This window comes from Kryptolebias marmoratus, linkage group LG24 (assembly GCF_001649575.2).
Source record: "Kryptolebias marmoratus isolate JLee-2015 linkage group LG24, ASM164957v2, whole genome shotgun sequence".
Taxonomy (NCBI): Eukaryota; Metazoa; Chordata; class Actinopteri; order Cyprinodontiformes; family Rivulidae; genus Kryptolebias; species Kryptolebias marmoratus.
The window spans coordinates 6,384,779-6,398,551 of NC_051453.1; the positions used below are offsets into that span (position 1 = coordinate 6,384,779).

Here is a 13,773-nt window from a genome sequence, read left to right on the forward strand (position 1 = left end):
CCCCCCCCCCCCCCTTTTTTTTTTTGCTTCTGAGACACACTGTGGGGAGTTTTTCTGCAACTTGTGTAGGTGGCAACAGTTCCCGTAGACACCTGTTGAGAATGAGCTTAGGTATGCAAAGCAGTGTCTGCTATAAGCAAAGCGCTCCAACTATCTAGTCTCGAGAAAATCTTTCTCTCCATTGTTAGGAGCCACGACAGAACCACGAGCCCCGTTAATCTCTGTTTACCCAGAACAGACTCAAAAAAAAAAAGAAGTCTGGGTTTACAGGTGGGGGTGCGAGGCTGTCTGCAGATCAGACAGGTACAGATAAGAGCTGCGCACAAAGTCAACAGCACGCGGGGGAAATTAGATTTGAGTACAGGTGCCGGACAGGGTGAGGAACCAGTCATGATGGGAGCTGGCGGTGACTGTTCGGCACCACTCATTCAGCCATGATGACTAATACATGTAGAGACGGACCTCTGCAACCACCTACCTACCCCAGTGTGAAACTCTCAGAAACTGGTTTCACTGTGCTCACCCTGAAACAAACCTGGAATAATGTGTGTTTTTTTTAAATAGACTGATGTTATATTTTTCTCATACAAGGAATGTGATCCCCTTCCTCCAATAGGGCGGACGATAAAGTCTTTACCTGTGACTGTTCCCAAAATAAGTCATGAACTACCGGACTAATTTCAGTAAACCTCGCTGACGGTAATCACTGGATGTATATCTGCAACTGATGAACGTCTGGAATCAAGTCATATCAAGATGGCCGTCACAGCTGATCGACATTAGCAAACACAAAAATAACTACAATTCAGTCAATTTTACAGCTACTGAACTAAGATTTGGTGTAGAAGCAGCTGATAGCCATCCACAACACATACTCAGAGTGTAAAATCTCACGATAAACACAACGTTTCTTTCAAGGTTTGACCAAAATGGCTACAAGTCCATCATCTCTCATCATAAGATGATTTCAGTCTACAACTCAAGTCAATATGCGTTCCTTCAAGGTATGCTAGGCCTTTAATTTTAAACCTGTCACCTAAATTCAACGCACCGTGGGAATACACCGTTTTTCTTTCTTTTTAAACAGCTGATGTCTGCCTGTATTAGAGCTGAGCACACCCATGACAGCCCCTGAATAAAACATACGCTCCAAAACAATCATTGAGTCAGCACACCTTCAAGGTAAAACCAGTCTTTAAAGTGCTACCACATTAAGCTGTGCTGAGCTACCAAAAAAGTGACCACCGCAGCACTCTTCGCCCACAATAAACCCCATCATTACAAAGCAGGTATTATTTTCTCTCAGGAGAGGAGGGGGTTATTTTCCCTTCACTGGAATTAAACAGAAAATCTTCCTAGAGTTTCCCATCTACAGTAGTATAATCACATACAGGCATAATGAGAGCACAAGAGAAGCATAAACAGCACACGCACCCTTCAAGTCCAAGGCCTGTCTCTTGCAAATGAACATCTAGAGATGTTATGCCTCCATTCACAGGAAAATGGACTATTTTCCATATCTTGTGTTTACACAGACGTGAATACAAAATGAGAGCGGAGGCAACACCCACAAACATCCTGGTTATCACCGTCGCTCTGCAAGCAGACATCAGAACCACTGGATAAGTTTCCTTTTAATTGGCAAACCAAACGGAAAATAAAAGGATGTGTAACACAACACCGGTCTGACTCATTTGGAAGAACGAACTTTTATATTTACACAATATCAGTGATCTGAAGTTGGCACGTAGTGATGGAGCACACTGACAAGCCACATCAGTGAATGCTTTTTATTCCCCTCATGGGTCTGACACAACCCCAGTTCCTAAAAAAAAATAAAAAGTTGGGTTGTTGTGGAGAATGTAAATAAAAACAGAATCCCATGATTAGCAAATCTCATAAACTATTTTTTCCACAATAAATATCTAATGTTTAAACTGAGAAACTGTAACATTTTTTATCATCATCAGCAACACATTACAAAAATGTTGTTCCAGGGGCAGTAAAAGGCTGTAAAGGTAAGTGGTAAGAATAGGAAACAGCTGGAGGAGCATTTTGCAACTAATTTGGTTAATTGGCAACAGGTCAGTGAGAGGACTGGGGATAAAAAGAGCTTTTTAGAGAGGCTGAATCTCACAGAAGTAAAGATGGGCAGAGGTTTGCCAGTATGCAAAACACTGTTTAACAACAGCGGAACATTTTCAGAATAATATTCTTCAAAAAAATAATTAAAAATTGAGAAGACGTTGAATATCCCATCATCTACAGATCGTAATATCATCAAAAGATTTCAAGAATCTGAAGAAGTCTGAGCTCAAAGGACGAGGCTGAAAGTCAATATGGCCGTCCACAAATGCGGCTCAAAGCTCTATCAGGCAAAGAAGAAGCCAGATGTGAACACCATCCAGAAATGCTGGCGTCTTCCCTGAACCAAAGCTCATTTTAAATGGACTGAGGCAAAGAGGAGAACTGTTCTGAGGTCAGATGAATCTAAATTTGAAAATCTTTTTGTAAACCACAGACCCCACATCCTCCATACTAAAGAGGAGAGGAACCATCCAGAATGTTATCAGGTCAAAAGCCTGCTTCTCTGATGGTATGGAGGTGCATTAGAGCCTCTGGTATGGGCAACTTACACATCTGGAAAGGAACCATCAATGCAAAAAAGTTTATACAGGTTTTAGAACCTCCAGCAGCTGCTCTCCTCAGGTCCTGATGTTTACAGGCTGTTGTTAAAAGAAGACGAGATGCGTCACAGTGGAGAACATGGCCCTGGTAGGTTTTTAACCTGTGTTGCTGCAATCAAATTCAAAATTATGTAATTAAAAAAAAAAAAAAAAAACGGTTCAGTTTCTTAGTTTAAACATTTAGTATGCTTACTGTGTTACATTGTGGATAAAATACGGGTTTATGAGATTTGCAAATCATTGAATTCTGATTTATTTTACACAACATTCAAACTCGGAATTTAAATCCTGCACAAATTCATCTATAATGCCTCAACAAACTCCCGTTCCAATTTGGAAGAAAAGTGAAGAGCTAACTACATTTCACAGGTACAATATGTCTGTTTGTTGTCAACCAAATACAAAGCTGGTAAGTCTAATTAAAAGCCAGATAACAATCAGCAAATCCAAGATTTAGTTTTCTCAACACATCAAATAAGCAGCTGGCATACCTGAAGTTACTTTCTATGCTCTTCATTTTCTTGTACCACAAAAGGCACTTTAAAAGCAAAACCCTCTGCAGCTAAAAGTGAAACCCGAAGGCTTCAGGGATGTTTGATTAAATGTAAAACACAGTTGTGTTACATCCGCCCGTCTGGCACAATTGAGCAAGAAACAATAGTCGCACAAAGGAAAACACATTTTAGCCAACCCACCCGTTGGCTGTACATGTTAGGGGAATGTTGCGCAAGGAAAAGGCGAGCTGTGAAACTTGTATGTTTCTTCAGAGGCTGAAGGAAGTGACAACTGACGGAGCAAATGCCCTGAGCCGGCCGACAGATATTCGATTCTGAATCATTGCATTCTTTAAGGGCGATATAGGCACAACTGAACATCAGCAGTTGTCAGAGGAAGAATAGCCCCAGTGTAGGCAGGATTAAAGCATCTTACCTAACTGGATCTGCTGTGACTTTAACCACTTTGTGTTTCGTGCGCGACTTTCTGTCTCTGCAAAGTGAAACATAACCATTACTTTAATATATGGCAATTACTTACAAACTTTCAGCAAGTGAAAAGAGGTTAATTCACTTCAGAACATGCCTTACAATCCCTATTCAGAAAGATGTTTTTTTATCTACATGTTCTCATCGCTCAACATTTGAAGTAGTCGCACTCGAATGATCAGTCACGCAATCCGAGTTTGTAACAAGAGCAGCCGCAGCAATTCTGACTCAATCTCACCCTGTGTGTGTTATGTATGTGATTTCAAAGACAGAAGTGACTACAACAAAGCAGTTCTGTTGGGCCCTCCTGTGCAGGAGGAAGCAGAAGTGGTCTTTTTGTTTCATGCCACTGATGATCACAAACATCATGATTTCCTACATGCCATATGATGCAAATTCCATTGCCTCACCACACGTTCTCTGCAAGCTTCCTGAATTTACAGCACAGAGAGCGGGAGAATATTTTGATGCTCATAAAATCTTTTTATAGGATTTTATTAGATCAAGTGCTGACAGGAACATTTGCCGTTGCCGTCAACAGAGAAGCGTTTTCATTTTTTGCCCCATATGCGTGCCGGATACCGAGCGTAACCAGGATCTTCAAGGCTGCAATTAACCCAAACAATAACCCATCAACTGACCATCAGATGTGATAAATATGGCATCTTTCCTCTGGCTCTTAGAAAATGGTTTTGTGGAAAAGCTTAATGTGCATTTCCTGGAAATTAACTTGATAAGCATTCCTTATGCACATGGAGAACAGGTTTGCTTCCCTACGCCAAAAGGAACAAAAGGTTTTTTAGAGTTGCACATGCCACCCTGCAACATTTCCTGATGTTGTCAGTACAAGAACATTTTAATTATTTATTTATATTTTTTAAAGCTTCGTGTACCACCAGTTCTTGATACTGGTGTGAGAAAAGAAGCCCACTGGTTTATACTTCAGTCATAAAACTAGGTACTGATTAACAACAGGATCTGAGGTGTTAATAGAGCATGACAGAGCTGCTGAGACCTTTCTGTTGTTTGGGGATAAAGCTTTGTTGCTGTAAAAAGGTTGTAAGTTTCCTTCAGTATCTCATTCTGTTCTCACACATTACCAGGCCTGGGCTAAAGTGATAAGACATTTAATACTCCGACCCTTGACTGTCATGAAACGGTAGTGAAAGGGTGTCAGTGGAAAAGGCTAAATTTCTTCTTCTTCAAAAAAAAAAGATTTTGCTGGGTCTCCTTCATGTGGCAGCTTTAGATAATTTTTTTTTTTTTTAAATGTTCTGTCAAAACAATCAAACTCCAAAAAACAAGTTTCAAGCTCCAAGACGAAAGCAAACAAAGCATCCTGCTGTTTTTGTTCCATCGGCGCACAAATCATCCGAGTAACTTAGTTAAAGGACTTCTTCAAGACGAGGAAATACTGAGAGGAGGTGAAGGGATATTAGACAATTTCCTCCACGGTTTTGTTTCCACCTTTGTGAAGGCTTTCCAAGCAGACGCCCACATTATAAATGTGGAAAAGTGTCTCGGTTAAACCTCCTAATCTGACCTGAACTGCTTCCAAGTCAGGAGTTCACATCTTTTTATTAAAGACCCGAGAACAGCTGTGACGGCTGATACACGGCAGTTTTCTTTTACTGACTGCGACAAACCAACTCCGAGCAAAGCAGTAATGTGGCATAAAGCACAGTTTGATTGAAAGTATCCCCCCCTTCAGCGCACTTCGTTTCCTTCCTGACATGCTGCCTTTCTCTCTCACACAGGCACATTTTCCCTCCTGACCTTTGGTTGCTGTTTAAGACTCAAATGAACATTTTACGAAGAACAAATAAATATAAAAGGGGGAACAACAAAATGGGCAAATCAAAAGGTTTTGTTCGGCATTTTTATTTCAACTATGCAACTTCGGCGTGAATATAAGTCATTTATAATATTTTTAAAATGAAGTGGAAGTTAACTAATAAGGGGTTTTTTAATGCCAGTACTCAGATATCAGTCTATATGTCAAGTCAATTTTTGTTTGTTTTTAGTCTGCATGCATTAAAGTATGGTATACTTTGAGAAATAAAAAAAAAACATGAATGATTGAAGACATTTGTCCCAATGCTTACAACAGAGAGAACGACAGTCCGTAGCAGAAATAAGACACGGCTCAGAACGTTTTAAGTCCCCTCCCAACTTTGTCCTGAAGCAAGACTCTTATTGACATATCTGCTAATAGAAACCACTAAAACTAAAAACAAAGGACTCCTGTCAAGACAGAAAGTGCACCGACATATATGCCTGCCTTTTAATCGGCGTAGTGTGTCGAAAGGTGATTCAAATCTGTCACGTTGTACCGCTTTAAAAACGTGTAAATTATTACCCTCTGTCAGCACATGTACTATAATCTGAGCTTGAAGCACATTTACTTTTGATATCTAGGCCCTATAAATGTTTTAATGTACACATATTTGCTTTTTTTACCTCCTACAGCCAGTTTGAACTTTATATTATCTACAGCTACTAAAGCCCGTCTCACTGGGCTGCGACTGCAGACAACAAACTGCGAGGGAGTTTCCAAAATGTCTCGAAATGTTCATGAGAGTTCTCTGTTTCCTTGCACGGGTCGCAGAGTCTGGCTTTTATGTCGCTTAGAGTACATTTTCATGCAAATGTTTTGAAGTTGCTGCAGGCATCTCAAACCCTTCTCAGTTATTTTTCTGTAAGAACATGAGAGAGGGTTTGGCAAGGGAAGAGACCAAATTGAGACTGACTGGAGACCAAAAAAAGAGAAGATATTGCAATCAAGTTGCAACATAATTGCAACAAAAAATTTGCACATCATTCACATGACAATTGCAGTTTATTCACGGTTATGTACATACACAAACATTGTGATTCCAAGTAAAAATGTGCATATTTTCTCACAATTTGGTGCCTTTAACTAGTCGCAGTCCAGTGAGCTTCATGTAAAAGACCTAAAAACCTCTCCACCAGCTGCACAACAGCTACTTTCCTCTGGTGGAATTGAGAAGTTGTCAAATCTTCCCATTCAACAAGACGAAAAGGCAATACCGTCAGTTGAAACAGCGACCTGCAAGACTCTTAGGGCTCATTTAACACCTTAATTGGCTCAAGAAAGACCACCTGCTGGACAAGGAGGCAGGGAAGTATCTGTCGGAGCAGCTGCAGGAGGAGGAACTGGCACAGAAACTTCAGCAGTTGTCTGAAAGAAGGATAAAGTAGAAACGACAAGAGCTAATGGGTTAATCCGCTTTTTTTTTTTTTCTAAACCCACATTTGAGAGGTGGAAGATTGCGAGGTCTGAGCAAACAGGGCAGAGCGATAAGAACGAGACCTAAGGGTCTAATTCCATTGAGATAAAGAGACCCACGCTGCCTCACAAACATCTACATATAGATATAAGAATGGCTGCAAGCAAAGCGTGGAGAGCATATTTATGCTACAACTGTTGATACAATAAATGTGAAAGAATTTATCTTTGTGGCCCTCTTTTCTTCCTCTGAAGAGCCCGTTAACAGCTAATGAAACGATGGAGTTCACACCGGCACACATGGTGCTTTTCACATGTGTGTTAAGAACGAACAATTAAAAGAAAACTCAGCGTCACTTCACCAAGCTTTTCACTCTGTGGGTAACTTTGTTTTCATCAGCCAACATCAGTGCAGCTATTCATCTTGCAATTCATGTGCTGAAAAGAAAAACAGATTAATTTCCTTTTATGTAGCGAAAGAAACAAACCCTCTCTTTGCTGATAAAGCCATGCGGTTAGAGCAGAGCAGGGCGAGGTCTTTGTGAGACCTGAAACTGGGTATTAAAATGAACGTCTGTCTGTTCTGCTCCACTGAAAATCACAGAGTCAGATTGTTAAAGTGGTAATCCAATTTTCGTCTCCATGTCTGACGCTAAGCGCACACTGGTTTCTCCGTTCTTCGCTTCAGATAAACCGGCGTGGATGATACGGTAACATCTTCTCTGGATTTAGGCTCCTAACATTGCTCTTGTTTCTGTTCGCTGTACAGTTTTTGTTTTATTTTCCTGGATGCTCCTGCTAAACCTGTTTCAGAGAAGCCATTAAAATGACTTGCAGTTTGAAATGTTTAATCACAATCAAAACTAACATTTAATTAAATAAAATAGGTTTTATACTGACAAGCCTACATGTGATGTTATTCTCTCATCAGTTCAATACTTCACAATGCAGGTTTCCATCTCAAAACACTAAACGGATTTAAATTAATCTAAATTACTGTATGTTTTATCAAAGGTCCCTTCCACTCAAAGTGATCATTTCTCTTGCTGAGGTGTTTCCAGTCTTCTTCATATCACACAGGCTAAATCAGGGCTTCCTAAACTTCTTACCTCTCAACCCACAAAACAGAAACTCGAGACTTCAGCTACTTTTAGGATTAATCTGACGCAAGATGGCCGCTGCAGCTAACTGACCTTAGGGCTCTAACTCAGTCAGTTTTATAGATATTGATTTAATATTTGGTGTGGAAGTAGCTGAGGGTTATCCTGAACATGTACTCTGAGCTCTAACAGATGGTGCTAGATCTTTGTTAAAAACTGTAGCATTCAGGGCAGCAGCTCATCTGCATTCCTACTTTCACTGGAGTGGATAAACAATGTAAAAAAAAAGTTATTTATATCAATTTAAAGCTCCAGTTTTCATCTTTTTGCAGCAGTTATGATAATATATGCTGTATTAGTTAATTATATTGAATTCTGTACATCTTCTCCCCCTCATATTTGGTGTTTCCTGACTCCAGCTTTGGAAAACCACTGGGCTACATCGACAAAATCCAAGTTCTGCTCAGTCCTGACATAGGAAACAATCATTTCTTGTGCGTATTATGTCAGAGTTCACATCACCAAAGTGGACAATCTGAAAACTAATCACAAAGACAGAATCAGCTCAGTTAAAAGCCACCAGAACAAGTTTACAGTAATGAAAAACACAACTTAAAACATATCAGAAACTCTAAAAACACTTACCTTACTAAAATATCTGCCAGCATGCGCAAAAAGGCCTTCAGCTAAGTTTGGGTTTCAGACATTTAGGGATAAATCTGGCTGAATTCACTGAATTTACTGCAAGCGATTGGTTTCCACTCACATCTGGGTGACTTTTCTCTTTGGTTTAAGCAAACGAGTTGAGAAACAACAGGGTGGCAGGGCGCAGTTTAGACCCAGGCTTTTATTGACTTTATGAATTAAACTTTTTACAGCCGTTTCTTTTCATAATATAACATTTTAGGTAGGGAGACATGGTAAAGACAAAAAACGAGACATGGATCGCTTTAAAGAGACTGCTGAGCTACAGGCTGTCTACGTTTTTATTTAGAGCTTCCCACAATGCACTTTGGTTTTATTTTTAATAATAATCTACACAAAAGAAACAAGACTGAAGGGGAAAACCTTCCCGCCACGACTACTTCAAACTGTTCACAGCAGGTTTGTGTTTAAATGTGGTTACACTCAGACCTTTTCCAATAAATGAAGAACTAAAAATGCTTCAAATTTAAATGACTTGGTTTTATTAGTGGTAAACGGCTGAATTATATCTTGCACTGCACTATAGCAATTTTAAGTTACTCCTCTGGTGAAAACCTTAGACCTACAGCACGGAAGCTATAAAAGTACATAGTTTCCTGGTTGTAGCACTGCAAGTTTATGTAAAAAAACTATTTATATTCAGGTAATTCCATGTCAGATTTGTTTCACAGTAACCTAAAACTTGATGTCTTGAAGTTTAGAGTGAAAGCATGAGGAACAGCCTCACAGCAGCCATTAATGATCGTTTCTACATTTAAAAAGAAAAAAGAGGAAAAGGGCATAAAAGCAAGAAGTTAGTCACTGGTGCTGGTCTTGATTATGCATCCCTCTTTCACATTCCTTGCAGCATTACCTCGTAAGGCAGTAACACAGGCTCCATTGAGCCGCAGCGCAACAACAACAAGATCATTGAGGAAGTGTCGCACAGGCTGGTCACTCATTTTCCACTGACCTCTTCCAGCAAGCCAAATCTGATTAGCCCCGGCTATGCTATACATTAAGTGGGCATATAGCAAGAAAATATGTAATCCAGTGAATCACTTCTCAGTGAAAAGTGGAGCCGTGCATCGAGTTGAGGGGGTCATGGTGATTTGTGTTTCTGTTACGACCACATTAAGGAGCTGCAGGGCTCAGATTTTGTGACGGCAAAAAATTACAGGACGCAAATTTAGGCGTTCGAGTAATGTAAAAAAAACCTTAATTGTCTGATCTAATTTTGTCTTTCAGACTAGTTAAGACTGGCTAAACAAGCTTAGGTAGTAGTGCAATGAGTCAGAGAATCCAGACACAGCAGCAGGTCCTAAAGTCAGCACCTCTCTGCTGTTAGCGATCTGGCGAGCGCCATTTACGATGAAGCCTTCCCGATGTCTTGGGACGTTAGGTGGGGTTCCCAGTGTCTTTGCTTGAGTCTTGGAGGCTTACAGGCTTGTTGCGTGAATTTTGATAATGTAAAATAAAAATAAAAAATCAGTGCAACAAATTTTCTATCAAGCTGAATTTTGACACCTGCACAGAGGCTTTCTTCTGACAGTTTAAAACCCACACCAATGATCAATAATTAGTATCTTAAAAACACAGTATTTCAAAAGTGTATTCCAGTAAATCATAAACGTGGGGGCGGCTGCCAGGGTGTATACCAGGAAAATAATGTGCACGGCCGAGAATATGGCTTTGCAACCAAAACAAGATGTGATTTTCAAAAAGATTAGCTGTGCACAAAAGCTGCCATGCAGCTCGGTGGTCACTTAAATGCGAACGCTCAGAATTCAGTAAGGCTGCAACGGGAAATTTGCACATTTTCTCACAATACTGAGCCAAGTTTGTGTCACCAGCTAGTCGGAAACAGCTGCAAGCCCAGTGAGATACCACCTTAAACACGTCCTTTGGGAGAGCAAAGCTGAGAGAAACACTTATGGTGTCAAAAAGGCACAAGATACAACCTATAAAAGGGGTCAAAGAACATGTTTAGATCATGTCCTTGAGTTTCTGCATGTTGTACATTCACTAAATGAGATCAAAATAGTCCACAAACTCTTCTGTATTAGCGCTTCCTCTGTCCACATGAAAAGACTTCGGCTGGAGCCGAATGAAAATGTCCCTGCTGATTCAGCTGAAATGTTGTCGATCATGTGCGCCAACTCACTCATGGATATTGACCTTGCCATGTTACAACTGCACCTACAGCCTGACATGGAGACTGAAGTATTATGGGAGCAAACGTAAATCACATGTGATGACAGCTCTGCTGGGGAAGCACAACCCATTTTTAGGGAGGTCAATGAAGTCACCACCACGAATGACTATTATTATTATGCTTAACTCCATTTTAGCCCATGAACTTCAATCCAGCTTATGTCTTTTTTCTTTATAGAGCTACAGCAAGATAATAATAAAAAGTCTGTCCAGAGTGTAAACAACCAAATCACAACAAATAAGTTGTTTTTACATAGCTGTACAATATGTGGTTTTAACACAAAGTCAGTTTCTCTTTCACAGCCTGAAAGTGTAACAAACTATTTGTGTGGCTAAAATCAAGCATGAGATAACATCTCTAGTTAAATTCTAGTTCAAATACCGACGACGACATGAGAAACCAAGACTCGGGAGACGGGCTGCGTGTTGCAGCCTGCAGTTTGCTGGAATGCTTTAGACCTGGCGGTATGACGGTGGTTTATCTCGTGAGGGAGAGGTGAAGTAGGAGGGTTTTTATTGGATGGCATGAAAACTGGATCAACTTGTTGATGTATATGGTGGCTGTGCGGTCGCCTCACTGAATTGTGATCTTTGACAATCCAGTTTTCTGTCTGGATAATGACTCGGGAAGGCATTATAGACGAGTTCAATGAGTTTGTGGAGACGTGCAATAAAAACTGCCGCTTCTGAGCAAGCCGTGCGTTGAAGTTTTACGTGTATAAAGTCTTTAACTGCTCTAAAGGAAAATGGATTAGATTAAATTAGTTGTTATTACTGGAGGAGAATAAGCACACAAACACTTCATGTTTGATGTGAATGCCAGCTGAGTGCTGGTATCCAGGCAGATTTGAAGGGATCGCTGAACCTGGCATCAGCTGCTGGTTGAATACACAGAGCCTACAACACAGGAGACTGGTTCAGGAACTGCAGGGCATCCCAAACCTCAGACCCATCCTTCCACCTGCGTCACAGTCCGCCTGGACGGGATTCCCCCTCCACGAAGCCGGCCAAAGAAATAAAGCACCGCGTGAGGCTTTCCTGCACATTTTGGCTGAATTACAAAGACTCGGCCCCACTCCGATTCAAGGGCTTGAAAAAAGAGCAGCTTTTGGCACAAGAACAACTGAGAGGCAGCCAAACCGCTCGGGCTGCTTTAATAGCAGGAAAGTTTGTGGTGTGAAGATAGGACTCACATCCACTGTGATACAATGGAAGCTGATATTTACAGGTGGTTTCCTGTTGAAATGTTTGAAAGCTACAGTGTAAAGTTAAAGCCTCAGCCCACACCCGTAAGCCTTGGAAAGGAGAGCCAATGCAGTCAGGGATTACTCTGCAGTTTAATCATAAGAAAGCAAAAAGACTTGTTGGTCTTGTCGCTACACGTTTGCCTGTCATTAATTTACAGCAAGTAACCAGTTTAGTGGCAACCTGCCACTGACCGTCGCTCACTCAGCCGTGATGCCCGAAGGCAAAACTCAGCGAGGTATTTGCATCGAACATTTTTCGCTCCCGAATGTTCTTCAAACACCCTTGGGCTGAGATCTGGCGCCTGTCGTTACAGGAAGCCGGGTGGATTTCACTTCATAAGTGACAACTCGACCTGCCTTCAATTTGGATATTTACACTGAGCAAACAGAAACATGAATATACAAACATCAGCAGCTACTCAGACCTCTAACCACCGTGCCACACACAAACAACAATACCAGACTGACAAAGCGCAGTTTTATTCACCTCAGGCAGGGAAATAAAAAGGCTGCAAACCAACAAATAAGAGCCACAGCTGCAAAACTTCCCAAACAGTCGGACAGGTGATCATTTTAAATTTAAAGGTCTTTCAAAATAAAATACATACCTTGACTTATAGTGACACCTCTTCACCTTTAGATTATTTACCACCAACAGCAGATGACAAAAGCCTGGCGCTTTGCAACGTGTGTCCACTATCTGCTCTTAACACGGTGGTCAAATTGTAAGTAAATGCTCACTTTATAAGCTGGTTTATGTCAGAGACCTGCATGGTTTGACTCTTCCTTGCCACTGTTTAACTTCCCAAATCCTTGCACTTGTGCAGACAAGAGGTCTGGTTTATACATCGGGTCAAGATCCGTCACCGTTTCAGCCCGTCGCTCTGACTGGAAATTTACAGCAGTCTCTGCAGAAACACGCCATCGGTTCTTCAAATAAAAGAGCAGCAACAAGTGCCTTTAAACGCATTCCATAAAGCCAAAAAAAGAGAGAAATAAGAGAGTTGTCCCCGATCGCCTTCCATACGTTTCTAATCCACACTGAGTCAGTGACAACAGAAATGCCCCCTACCCCACCCCCACCTGCTTGCAGCAGCAGTATTTCTCTCCACTGGAAGCCCTGGTGCACAGGGGCAGTACCAGTCAGAACAGGGATACCATACGCCAGATTGGATCGAGGAGATTAGAGGCATTTTTTTCCTAAGGTGATTGGCGCACGGTGGGGTGCTGGTGTGATAAGAGCAAGGAAATCTCTCTTGAGATGGTGCCTTCTGCTGCAGTTTAGCAGCCGACACTTTCTTCTCATATTCCAACTAAAAGAGACTCAAAGGAGGCACTTTTTAAGGTTTTCTTGAATCCCTTTTTTTTTTGTTTTAATGTCCACATTTACATTTATTCAGTGACAGCACTGCAATCTATAAAACAAAGCAAACTATATCAAATGGTGCAGTTTGAAAGAGTTTAATCCAGTAGTTTTCCAGATATACTGATGTGCGGCTCTGAAATGCGGGTATGCACTCAATATAAACAAAGCACTGAATGTGCCAAAAGACACACTGAGACACGTGGCTGACTGTAGTCTTTAGGTCAGCAAATATGGTGGAATCT

General features: G+C 41.0%; 1 protein-coding gene across 7 annotated transcripts in view; it reads right to left on the minus strand.

The window, feature by feature from the left end:
- Nucleotides 1-13,773, minus strand: part of arid3a (AT rich interactive domain 3A (BRIGHT-like)) — a 50,479-nt gene that overhangs the window by 34,128 nt on the left and 2,578 nt on the right. The window contains exon 2 of one of the 7 annotated variants that reach the window (XM_017413481.3): nucleotides 3,618-3,674. The exons of 4 other annotated variants lie outside the window; for them this stretch is intronic. The gene's annotated coding sequence lies outside the window, so the exon portion shown is untranslated. Of the gene's footprint in view, nucleotides 1-3,178; nucleotides 3,330-3,617; nucleotides 3,675-12,773; nucleotides 13,183-13,773 lie in introns of those variants that run through there. 2 more of the 7 variants (XM_017413482.2, XM_017413483.3) reach the window with 2 other exon arrangements.